Source organism: Anopheles ziemanni, assembly GCF_943734765.1.
Source record: "Anopheles ziemanni chromosome X unlocalized genomic scaffold, idAnoZiCoDA_A2_x.2 X_unloc_6, whole genome shotgun sequence".
Classification (NCBI taxonomy): Eukaryota; Metazoa; Arthropoda; class Insecta; order Diptera; family Culicidae; genus Anopheles; species Anopheles ziemanni.
The window spans coordinates 379,935-392,500 of record NW_026689829.1 but is presented as its reverse complement, the minus strand read 5'-3'; the positions used below and the strand labels follow the sequence as shown (position 1 = coordinate 392,500).

The following is a 12,566-nucleotide window of genomic DNA, read 5'->3' as shown; positions in this document are numbered from 1 at the left end:
TAACACGTTCAATCGCCTGAATTGTAGACCTGCCCTTTCTGAATCCATACTGAGACGGCGACAGGCGAGGGTGATCTGGGTCTTCCAGGTGTTCGTTCAGGCGATCCAAGATCAGCCGCTCCAAGATCTTGCCTGATCCGTCGAGCATCCCAAGAGGCCGAAAGGATGACGGATCGCCCTGAGGTCTTCCGTGCTTGGGTAGCAAAGCAAGTCGTTGTCGCTTCCAGTCAGCGGGAAAGGTGCATTGATCGAAGCACTCCTGGAACACGCGGCGGAACGTCTCCGTGTGCTCGCGAACAGCGACCCTCAGTGCCGCATTGATGATGCCATCGGGTCCCGGGGCCTTAGTGGGCACCATCCGCGCCGCGATCGCCAAGAGCTCCTCATCCGACACCTCCCTCACTGGCTCCTGCGTTGTCTGCCCCCAATCGACGAGATCCGGTGCAGGCCACTCAAAAGTGCCATGATCCGGGAAGAGTTCCGACACGACGTGCTGTAGAATCGCAGGATCTCGCTCCGGGGGGACGCGGCTACCCTTAAGGCGTGACGTTACTACCTTGTAGGCAGTGCCGAAAACGTTGTCCTCAGCTTCCGCAATCATCTCATCAAAGCTACGGTCCTTGCTTGCCTTGATGGCACGGGCGAGTTCCTTCTTACAGCTCCTGTGCCGTTCTCTGGCCAACTCTCGCTGTGCACCGGTTCCGGCGGTCAAAATCGCATCCTCAGATGACTTGCACTGCTCCCTGAGAAGGCCGATTTCCTGCGTCCACCAGTACATTTCCGGTCTCACCAAAAACTGCGCTGGCGGTGCCCTCTGCATCACCTCATCGCAGGCTCTAGTAAGTCCAGCGGTGAGAGTCGCCGGTGATACAGCCGCCTCGGCAAACCCGGAAGCCTGGAGCGCGATCTGGAAGGCTTCGGGATGGAATTGACGCAACTTCCATCTCGGTCCAATCTGCTCGCGTTGTCGCTGCCGGTCGCGATGCTGGTGCTGTTGTTGCGGTTGCCTCTGCTGGTGTGGTGAAGCGCTGCTGACTGGTGTCGCGGATACGCTGAATCTCACGTATCTGTGGTCACTGTTGGTGAAAGTGTCGAGCACCCGCCAGTCGTTACCGGGTTCAATGGCCGGACTGGCGAAGGACACGTCGACCACACTTTCAGTAGCACTGCCGTTGCCGACGAACGTGGGCACACTGCCGCGGTTCAAGATCGCCAGGTCAAGCTGGTCGACGACCTCGGCGAGATCTTCACCACGCGGCTTCGTCCTCGCGCTGCCCCATCGCACGTGCCAGGCATTGAAGTCGCCCGCCAAGACTACGAGGGGGTGTGCTCTGGCCTCGATATCGATCTCGTCGAGCAGCCGCTGGTAGTCCTCGTCCGTCCATCCCGGTGTTGGTGGGGCGTAGCAAGAGATGAAGGTCACCCCCGCCACCTGGACCGACACCAGTCCTACCCTACTTGCCCAGACTCGCTGTATGGGCAAGGCTCCGGTCGTTATAACAGCTGCCTTCGCTGTCGAGTCCACCGCCCAGTTCCCGTTATTGGGTGGAACACGGTAGATCTCCGACGCCAGCACAATGTCGATCCTTTGCTCCCGTGCGGTCTGGAGCATGAGGTCTTGTGCTACCCTGCTGCGCGCCAAGTTGATCTGGAGGATCTTCAACCCAGCGTCACGCCCTCTAACAGTGGTGTTCGTAGCTAGCGGGAACATGACGGCTGGCTACTTCCGCTGCAAACCGGTGAACCTGTCTGATGTTGTCCGGAACACGTAAGGCACTTGGGGCCCGAGCTGCACTCCTTGGCCTTGTGCTGCTTCGAACCGCAACGGAAGCAGCACTTGGAGTAGTCAGGGCCGGTGCACTCGCGAGAGCGGTGCCCCTTGCCAAAGCAGCGGTAGCAGAGCTGCTCTCCTGCAGGGACCGATGCGAGCGCCTGCACGACGCAACTCGTGTTCCCTATGGTGACCCGGTGACCGTCGAGAAGCTGGCACTGCCCGCGCGGCAGCTTAATATGGGCTTTCTGCAGCCCGTCGTACCGCCGCCACAGCCGAACTGCCTCGCCCGGAACCGTCAGCCCCGCCTGTCGCTTAATCGCCGAAATCAAGTCGTCGACAGTCGCCAGCATGTCGATTCCTGTGATCGCGGCCGTCTGCTTGTCGACAAGGAGGTGGGCCACTCCATCCTCCTTGATGGCTTCGCTGACATCGGCCAGCACGCTCTCGCAGTCCGTGTTCGGCTTCAGCCACAGCGACAGCTTCCGCTCCCCTGTGCGGCAAACCCTCGCCACGAACTGATCCACATTGGTCTTGGAACGCACTGCCTTGTATGTGTCGAGGAAGGCCTTGCCCTCGTTGGCCTCGAGGACGATCACCGCAGGCCTCTCCACTTTAGCAGCGCTCTTTCCCGCTTTCTGTGGTGCTGCTCTCTTGTCTCCCTTGGCCACGACTTTAGCAAAGGATGCTGGTTGCGCATGCACCTTGGTTGCTACAGCCGCTGCTTTCTTTACCTTCGGTTTTGGCTTTTCTGGAGCCATGGCCTGGGACAAGACGGCCTCGACCGGGATCTCGGGGACATCAGGCGTGATGACTTCGCTCATGCCCGTCGGTTCGCCCTCTTTTTTCTTGCCGCGCCTTGCCCGGATCCGCTTTCGTTTGGGAGTGTCGCCAGGTGGATGCTGGCTTTGCCCAACAGCACTGGAGTCGACGACATGTTGTTGTTGCTGCTGCGTAGCTACCGCCAACTCTCCCATCGAGTGGAGTCCACTTTGGAGCAGCATAAGTTCTCTTTCGCTGGCTGCCGCACGCTCACGAAGGCTAATGTTGTCTCGCTTCAGCTCCTGATTTTCACGAGACAACAACTTCAGCTTTGTCTTCAGCTCCGCGTCCCCATCCTTTGCCGTCGCCCGGCCCGTCTCCATCACGCTAACCTTAGCGAGGAGAGTCTCGACGGTTGCCCGGAGCTCCCTCAACTCGCTGCTGAGGCTTGCGATAGTCGGCTCCTGCTGCGGGACTTCGGCCACCTGCTGGACGACGGTTGAGTTGAGCTCGTCCTCGTCGCTCTCCTCTGAAATCTCCATATCACTGGCAAGCAGGGCCATCCGCTGCACCACCACCACCGGCCGAGTGGGCGTCGCAGTCGATGGCGCGACACTGCCTCCCTTTCGCTGCCGAGTCAACGGCAGCGCAACCGATGATGTCATCACTTTGTCCCCGTCGTCCTTCGGCGATGGCGCGGTAGCGTCACAGGTGGACCGGAGCCTGACGGACCGACGCGTCGAAGGCTCCCCCGATGCCTGCTCCATTCCCCTACTGCAACCCTGAAAATCGCTGTGGGCAATGGGTTAGGTTGCGGAGAGCCAGGGTGGAGTGTCTGGGAAGGGAAGGTGGGAAGGGGAAGGGGAGTGGAGGAAGGCCAAGTACCGGTGCGAAATAGAAACTCCAACAAATAAAAGGCCAAACCAATCTTTTTCCCCTTTCCAAATCTGAGCTTATATCTCAGTTCTTCTCTGCGATCAGGTGCCGCCTGGTTGACAAATCCGCAAACCGCCAGCCGATACACTCGCCATAAAACTCAGAGTGCCGCCTGGTTGTGATAACCGGTGATCTCCACCAGCCGAGACACTTGATGAACTGAAGGCGCCGCCTGGTTGTGACGTTGAAAAGCTCAGCACCAGTGCCGCCGCCTGGTAACAGTGTTCGAAATCTCCGTGAGTCGAGACAACCGCCACGACCCGAAGCGCCGCCTGGTGGCAATGCTGGCAATCCGCTGGTACTGGTGGCGCCGCCTGGCGGCCAAGTTCGGAACCAAGTTTAGCCGAGACACACTGAAATATTTCACCGGGATGATCGAACCTCGAAATTTTTCAGCCGAGACACATGAAACATTTCACTCTTAGCCGAGACACCTTGAAAAGTTTCACTGAAACATTTCAACCGGATGGTTGGTCCATGAAATATTTCAGCCGGGACACTTGAAACATTTCACCCCCAGCCGGGACACCTATCCGGGACACACTGCCGCCAACGGTCAATTAAAATTACCGGCCAATTTGGATAACCGGTAAATCTGAATTACCGACCGATTTGAATTAACGGCCACTTCAAACTAACGGCCACCGACTCCACCAACGGTCAATTTGAACGACACGAAAATCCGGCACCAACGGTCCTTTTTTGAAAAACTGGATCAGATGACACGGAGCCCGATTCGGCTTAGGTGAAATCGCTCGGATCTTCGAGTCCGAATCCGGCTGGAAAATGGACGATCGAATCTTCACCTGTCAAAAATTTTTGCACCGCGTGCTTCCACTTTAATTACACTTATTTTGCGCTGAATTCGTCTTTTTTCATGCGGTTTTTCCTGACTTTCGTTTTAAAACACCGTCTGTCATCTAAAAAACCACATCCGGCCAGGATCCGGACACTTTTTTAACCGAAAAACACGAAGTCCCAAATGGGGCTACGCCCCGGGCCGCTCTCCATACAAAATGTAAACAAACACTTTTCTTTCTTATTTTTCGTTGAAATCGATGATTTTAATGCGGTTTTCACTACTAATCTGTAGATTGGCACTAGTTTTAACGATTTAAACAAACTTTCGTGGGTTCTTTAAACTTTTTACGCGAAATTTTTGTGAAAAACACGGAGCAACGCTCAGCACGTGTTGACGCTACAGCGTTTGACAGCTCACACCACAGGGATAACTGGCTTGTGGCCGCCAAGCGTTCATAGCGACGTGGCTTTTTGATCCTTCGATGTCGGCTCTTCCTATCATTGCGAAGCAAAATTCACAAAGCGTAGGATTGTTCACCCTTTCAAGGGAACGTGAGCTGGGTTTAGACCGTCGTGAGACAGGTTAGTTTTACCCTACTGGTGTGCAAGTACTATCTCAATGGAATTCCTGTGCAGTACGAGAGGAACCACAGGTACGGACCAATGGCTCAATACTAGTCCGAGCGGACTTTGGTATGACGCTACGTCCGTCGGATTATGCCTGAACGCCTCTAAGGTCGTAACCGAACCAGGCTGGTAGTATATGTATAGGAGTCGTTAGCTAGATGGCTAATAACATCACGAGACCGGATTGAGTCTTCTATAGACTCTTTCCATTTATTGGAAACCCTCAAACTGAGCCTATCGCGAGTGCGCTCGCCGAAGTACCTGAAGTGGGAAAAGGCGTTGTGCTTGCCGATCTTCCAAGAATAGTTTCGACTCCTAAGACCACCCGAAAACGACGGGTTTGCAGGCTGGGCGCTACGCATTGAAGAGAGATGTACATTTCGATCCTTTCAGGCGACCCATGCTTGGTGGTTGTGTGCGGTGTGCTCCCCCCGGGGGGCACATGCGGCATACCGTGTGTGGACTAGTTGGACCCACCCTTGCGGTGGACCGACCGGTCAGTGGTGTTTGCGGGTTAACACATGCGAGCGTTGCGGCCCAGAGGCCTTACCGCCTTTCACTGCGGGTTCGTCAAGAACTTGGAGATGGTCGCAACGCATCGGGTCCTCCCGGGGTACTTGGTGTTTGGATGCTGGCTTGGTGATTAAACACTTGATATTCCATCTTCGGATGAATTTCGGGTGTCACCTGTTGCCTAAGACCACTTGCATGTTTAGCTCGCCGTGGGGTAGCAAGCGTTGTGATCTAATGGCCTTACCGGGCAAACACTTTCGGTTCGTCAAGGACTTGGAGTGCCGGGACGGGTTGGCGGATCCATCACTCTGAGTATGCCGGGTTGATACTTGGGGTTGGTTTGGTTTTGGTGACCCAATACTAGATGTACCATCTCGGTGGTATGTCAGTATCACCTATACTCCAGACCACTTGCATGGTTAGCAAGCGTTGTGATCTAATGGCCCAACCGGGCAAACACTTTGGGTTCGCAAGGACTTAGAGTGCCGGGACGGGTTGGCGGATCCAACACTCTGGGTACCTCCGGGTACTTGGGGTTGGTTGAGGACTTGGTGAACAAACACTTGATATACACTCTCCGGATGTACTTCGGGTGTCACCTGTTGTCCGAGACCACTTGCATGGTTAGCAAGCGTTGTGATTCAATGGCCCTACCGGGCAAACACTTTGGGTTCGCAAGGACTTGGAGTGCCGGGACGGGTTGGCGGATCCAACACTCTGGGTACCTCCGGGTACTTGGGGTTGGTTGAGGACTTGGTGAACAAACACTTGTTGTACACTCTCCGGATGTACTTCGGGTGTCACCTGTTGTCCGAGGCCACTTGCATGGTAGCAAGCGTTGTGATACAATGGCCCTACCGGGCAAACACTTTGGGTTCGCAAGGACTTGGAGTGCCGGGACGGGTTTGCGGATCCAACACTCTGGGTACCTCCGGGTACTTGGGGTTGGTTGAGGACTTGGTGAACAAACACTTGATATACACTCTTCGGATGTACTTCGGGTATCGCCTGTTGTCCGAGACCACTTGCATGGTTAGCAAGCGTTGTGGTCTAATGGCCCTACCGGGCAAACACTTTGGGTTCGCGAGGACTTAGAGTGCTGGTAGTGGTTGGCGGACCCAACACTCTGGGTACCTCCGGGTACTTGGGGTTGGTTGAGGACTTGGTGAACAAACACTTGTTGTACACTCTCCGGATGTACTTCGGGTGTCACCTGTTGTCCGAGACCACTTGCATGGTTAGCAAGCGTTGTGGTCTAATGGCCCTACCGGGCAAACACTTTATGTTCGCGAGGACTTGGAGTGCTGGTAGTGGTTGGCGGACCCAACACTCTGGGTACCTCCGGGTACTTGGGGTTGGTTGAGAACTTGGTGAAGATACCCCTGTCACCTTGTTCGAGGCCACTTGCATGGTCGCAAGCGTTGTGATACAATGGCCCTACCGGGCAAACACTTTGGGTTCGCAAGGACTTGGAGTGCCGGGACGGGTTGGCGGATCCAACACTCTGGGTACCTCCGGGTACTTGGGGTTGGTTGAGGACTTGGTGAGCAAACACTTGATATACGTTCTTCGGATGTACTTCGGGTGTCACCTGTTGTCCGAGGCCACTTGCATGGTCAACGGTTGAGGTGGTGATGGCGGGTCGGTGCTGTAGGGTGCCGGCCTGTTGGCTGCCTTGGCCGGGTTGGTTGGTTAACACTTGATTGGGCTTGCACCCGAGGGTAATGGCACTTGAAGGTGGGTACTGGCCGGCTGACCTGGTGTGATGGTTGGTTGGTGAACACTTGGCGGTACTTGCACTTGGCTGTGCTTGGACTTGAAGGTGGGATCCGGCTGGCCTAGGCCATTGGTGGTTGGTTGGTGGGTTAGCCCTTAGCTGGGCTGGCTGGCTGGCTGGCCATCGGTGGTGTGGTGTGGTGAGGTGTGTGGAGTCGAGCATCGCGCGCCGTTGCCTTCTTCGGAGTGTTGTAGGTACGCAAGTGCTTGCAATGCAAAGAGGTTGGTGATGGAGTGACATTGCCTTCACCATGGAGTTGCGGGTACTTAGGTACTTGCAAGGAGATGGTGGTATGGTGGTGTTGCGTGTGTGGTGTTCGATTAGAAAGATATAATTTCTAAGTCCGGATTAGTGCTGTCAGTGGGGCCGCCGCTAACAGGTCCTGCACGGCCACCGTGGGGCTTGACTTGGCGCTATTCCGGACTTGGGGCGATCACGATGTCCCCGTGCGGGACTTAGAAGATGGAAGAACACAAGTACCCTTATCCCATGACTTGTGAGCGATTGGCATACGTTACCACATGAAGAGAAAAATTGGCTAAGTCCCGGATCCATATTATATGAAGAGAAAAATCGGCTAAGTCCCGGATCCATATTATATGAAGAGAAAAATTGGCTAAGTCCCGGATCCATATTATATGAAGAGAAATATCGGCTAAGTCCAGGATCCATATATAATAACCTAATAATCGGCTAAGTCCAGGATCCATATATAATAACCTAATAATCGGCTAAGTCCCAGATCCATATTATATGAAGAGAAAAATCGGCTAAGTCCAGGATCCATATATAATAACCTAATAATCGGCTAAGTCCAGGATCCATATATAATAACCTAATAACAGGCTAAGTCCAGGATCCATATTATATGAAGAGAAAAATCGGCTAAGTCCGAGATTGGGTCTGTCAGACATACACTTTCAAGATACCACACAAGCAAGCAAGATGGCCTATTGATGGATCCATATGATATGAAGAGAAAAATCGGCTAAGTCCCAGATTGGGTCTGTCGGAAATACACTTCCAAGTTACCACACAAGCAAGCAAGATGGCCTAGTGATGGATCCATATGATATGAAGAGAAAAATCGGCTAAGTCCCAGATTGGGTCTGTCAGACATACACTTTCAAGTTACCACACAAGCAAGCAAGATGGCCTAGTGATTGATCCATATGATATGAAGAGAAAAATCGGCTAAGTCCGAGATTGGGTCTGTCAGACATACACTTCCAATTTACCACACAAGCAAGCAAGTTACCACATGAAGAGAAAGCCGGCAAAGTCCGGGAATGTTACCACATGAACTGGAAAATGGGCAAAAACCTACCTTCACAGGCAACGTGAATAAGTCAGGCTGTAGACATCGGATCGACAAGCCAAAGACTGATATGGAAAGGAAATGAGTAGTACTAGCTTTCCTGAGAGTTGCAGAGCTTAGACTGCATATGAACGAAAGTTATTAAGCGTCAAAGTCAGAGAAGTTACCCAAAGGAACACAAGTTCCAACTTAGAGCATGTATACCGCCTAGACGGTTAGAGGTACGGCCAGGCTGAGGAATAAGGAAATGTTGGCCAACATGTTCCCTAACTATCCCCCGAAGACCGCAAAGCAATCCAACATCAACCAAGAAAGTTATAGCCCGATCAAGGAAACACCTACTTTGCACCGATATTGCACCAAATACATGTACCAAGCACCTTCGGTTGCATACCTGCAGGGGCTTACCATAGTAGGCCATGGAAGACCGATATACCGAACATAATCACTTTCTATCTCCTCGGGTGTTTGAGATAGCGCTTTGCGGTACAAGAACGAAAGTTAGACTATATCTTGGTGCATCTTTTTGCCCAAGATCACAAGACCCTATCTACCAAGGCAAGAAAGTTGTGTGGGGACAAAATGTCCAAAAGTGCCCAAAGTGGCACACTTGAACCATATATTCGAGAAAAACACAAGTGTGGGCCCGAGCTAGCAAGTTGAAATGTTCTGACCGTCAGTAGCCCTAGTTGAGGTGCACTTATCATTATATGAGGCCAACGTGCCAGCTAGTCTCTAAAGGGGCGATATGGGTGTTCCAAGGTTTGTACCCAATTGAGGAAAAAACAGGGTAAGGTACGGTGTACCGCGAATAACTCGGGCTATAGATGTCCGATCGATGAGTTTGGCATATGTATGGAAAGGTCTCGACGAGACCTAACTACCCTGAAAGTATGAAGGCAAAGACTTGAATGACCGGGAAGTTATTAAGTGCACAAGTGGTAAAGTTGCACCAAAGTCCATGTTACCCGAAGTGGTACATGAACACCCAATATTCGACCAAAACACAAGTTTAGAGACGAGCTAGCGAGCTACATTGTTCAGACCGTCAGTAGCCCGCATCAAGACACGCATTTCATTATATTGAGCCTAGCCGCTAGCTCGACTCGAAGTCGGTCATATGGTTGGTTGATGATTTGGACCGACCACGTGGTGTACCAAGGTGATGTACCTTTCATGAATTAAAACTCTGGCTGTATGGCACTGAGCGACAAGCTAAGGTGTGATTTGGAATAGTCTTGAGTGGGACTATTTAGGAAAAATGCGAACAAAAAATCACAAAGTCCTTGGGCGAAGCTATTAGCGAAACATAGAGCAAATTGGTACCAAAAACTCTGGAAATGGGACTTGAGTCAAAAATAACCGCAAGTTGGAGAAGAGATAGCAAGCTTGCGTAGAACAATTATATTTGGTGCATGGTATCACCAACAAAAAAGTATATGGGGCCAAGGTGCTGGCTGGCCTCCAAAGTGGAGATATGGGCGATCCAAAGTTTGTACCCAAGTACGAACAAGTATGGAAAAAACAGGGTAAGGTACCAAGTACCATTAATAACTTCGACTGTAGATGGCCGAGCGAGGCAAACGGCTCACCGTTGGAAAGGTCTTGGGGAGACCTATCTACCCTGAAAGTTTCATGAGGCTGAGTTGAAAGACCACGGAGATATTAGGTGATGATGGTCCAATTCGGGGACCAAGTCGCAGGAAATGGCGCTTGACCAAAATCACCCTTGGAAGGTGAATACCGGCTTACCGGTAAGAGATAGCGACTTGGCGTAGAATATTCATAAGTTGGGCGTGTAGAGACGCAACTTTTATTATATGGGGCCAACCCGGTCAGGGTGCTCCAAGTCGGTCGTTTGGTTGGTTTATGGTTTGGGCCGACCACGTGGTGTGCCAAGTTGAGGTACCTTTCATGAATTATAACTCGGTCAGTTTGCCACCGAGCGACAAGTTGCGATGTGATTTGGAATGGTCTTGAGTGGGACTATCAAGCAAAAATACAAATAGAAAATCAGCTTGTCCATGGCCGAAGCTATTAGTGAAACATATAGCAAAATGGGTCCAAAAACGAATGAAATGGGACTTGGACCAAGAATAACGGCAAGTTGGAGAAGAGATAGCAAGTTGGCGTAGAACATTTATATTTTGGACATGGTATGACCAACGAAAAAGTATATGGGGCCAAGGCGCTGGCTGGCCTCCAAAGTGGAGATATGGGCGACACAAAGTTTGTACCCAAGTACGAACAAGTATGGAAAAAACAGGGTAAGGTACCAAGTACCATGAATAACTTCGGCTGTAGGTGGCCGAGCGAGGCAAACCGCATATCGTTGGAAAGGTCTCGAGGTGACCTATCCACCCTGAAAGTTTCATGAGCCTAAGTTGAAAGACCACGGAGATATTAGGTGATGATGGTCCAATTCGGGGACCAAGTCGCAGGAAATGGCACTTGACGAAAATCACCCTTGGAAGGTGAATACCGGCTTACCGGTAAGAGATAGCGACTTGGCGTAGAATATTCATAAGTTGGGCGTGTAGAGACGCAACTTTCATTATATGGGGCCAACCCGGTCAGGGTGCTCCAAGTCGGTCGTTTGGTCGGTTTATGGTTTGGGCCGACCACGTGGTGTACCAAGTTGAGGTACCTTTCATGAATTATAACTCGGTCAGTTTGCCACCGAGCGACAAGCTGCGGTGTGTTTTGGAATGGTCTTGAGTGGGACTATCAAGGAAAAATACAAATAGAAAATCAGCTTGTCCATGGCCGAAGCTATTAGTGAAACATATAGCAAAATGGGTCCAAAAACGAATGAAATGGGACTTGGACCAAGAATAACGGCAAGTTAGAGAAGAGATAGCAAGTTGGCGTAGAACAATTATATTTAGTGCATGGTATGACCAAGAAAAAAGTATATGGGGCAAAGGTGCTGGCTGGCCTCCAAAGTGGAGATATGGGCGATACAAAGTTTGTACCCAAGTATGGCAAAAACTGGTAGAGGTACCTTTCATGAATTACTGCTCAGGCTGTATGGCACTTAGCGGAACGCTTGGCTCTGGTATGGAATAGTCTTGAGTGGGACTATCAAGGAAAAATACGAACAAAAAATCACCATGTCCACGGACGAAGGTATTAGCGAAACTTAGAGCGAAATTGCGACCAAGTCGCTGGAAATGGCCCTTGGACCAAGTATACCGTCAAGGCGGTACGAGATAGCGAGTTGACGTAGAACATTTATAAGTTTGCCTACAAGAGACAAAAGTTTAGTTATATGGGGCCAACCCGCTCAGGGTTGTCCAAGTCGGTCATATGGCTGATCGAAATTTTCGACCAAGTACTGAGAAAACAGGGTAAGGTACCGTGTACCTCGAATAACTTCGGCTGTAGATGTCCGAGCGAGGCAAACGGCATAGCGTTGGAAAGGTCTTGAGGTGCTCTAGGCACCCTGAAAGTATGAGAAAGCTATCTGGAAAACTTGTGGAGATATTAGAGAAACATAGGGCCCAAAAGATACCAAGTCGCAGGAAATGGGCCCTCCATGAACACCCTAAAATCCCAATTACGGCTAAGTTGCAGGCCAGCTAGCGAAGTGAAATGTTCTAGGCATAACTAGAACACGTTAAGGCGCAACTTTTTGAATAAGAACTTTTTTCGATATCTGGTCCCCAAAGGGGGGATATGGGCGATCCAAGGATTTTTCCAAGTTTCGGTACTTTTTACGGTATCGCTCATAGCTCCGGCTGTAAGCAAGCAAATGACAATCTAAGACATGATTTGGAAAGGTATTGAGTAGTACTAACTTACGTTAGAACACAGCGAAGCGCTATCGGTTCATGGCAAGGCCGATATAAACAGTCAAAGATGAAAAATGTTGATAAAATGAACAAAAATTACCTTGGTACGCGAATAGCGGCCAGGGATGAAGAGGTACGAAGTTGATGTAGAACAATTATAATTAGGGCTTGGTACGCTCTAAAAGTTTGCCGAAGACCGCAAAGCGCTCAGACCCATAGAAAGTGGCCATTTGGGCCGAACAGTGCGTGCAAAGAGGTGAAAATGCA

At 51.3% G+C, this 12,566-nt stretch overlaps 1 pseudogene; it reads left to right on the top strand.

Moving 5' to 3' along the window:
- Positions 1-5,314, top strand: part of LOC131292456 (large subunit ribosomal RNA) — an 11,036-nt pseudogene extending 5,722 nt beyond the window's left edge.
- The last annotated feature ends 7,252 nt before the right edge of the window (positions 5,315-12,566 follow it).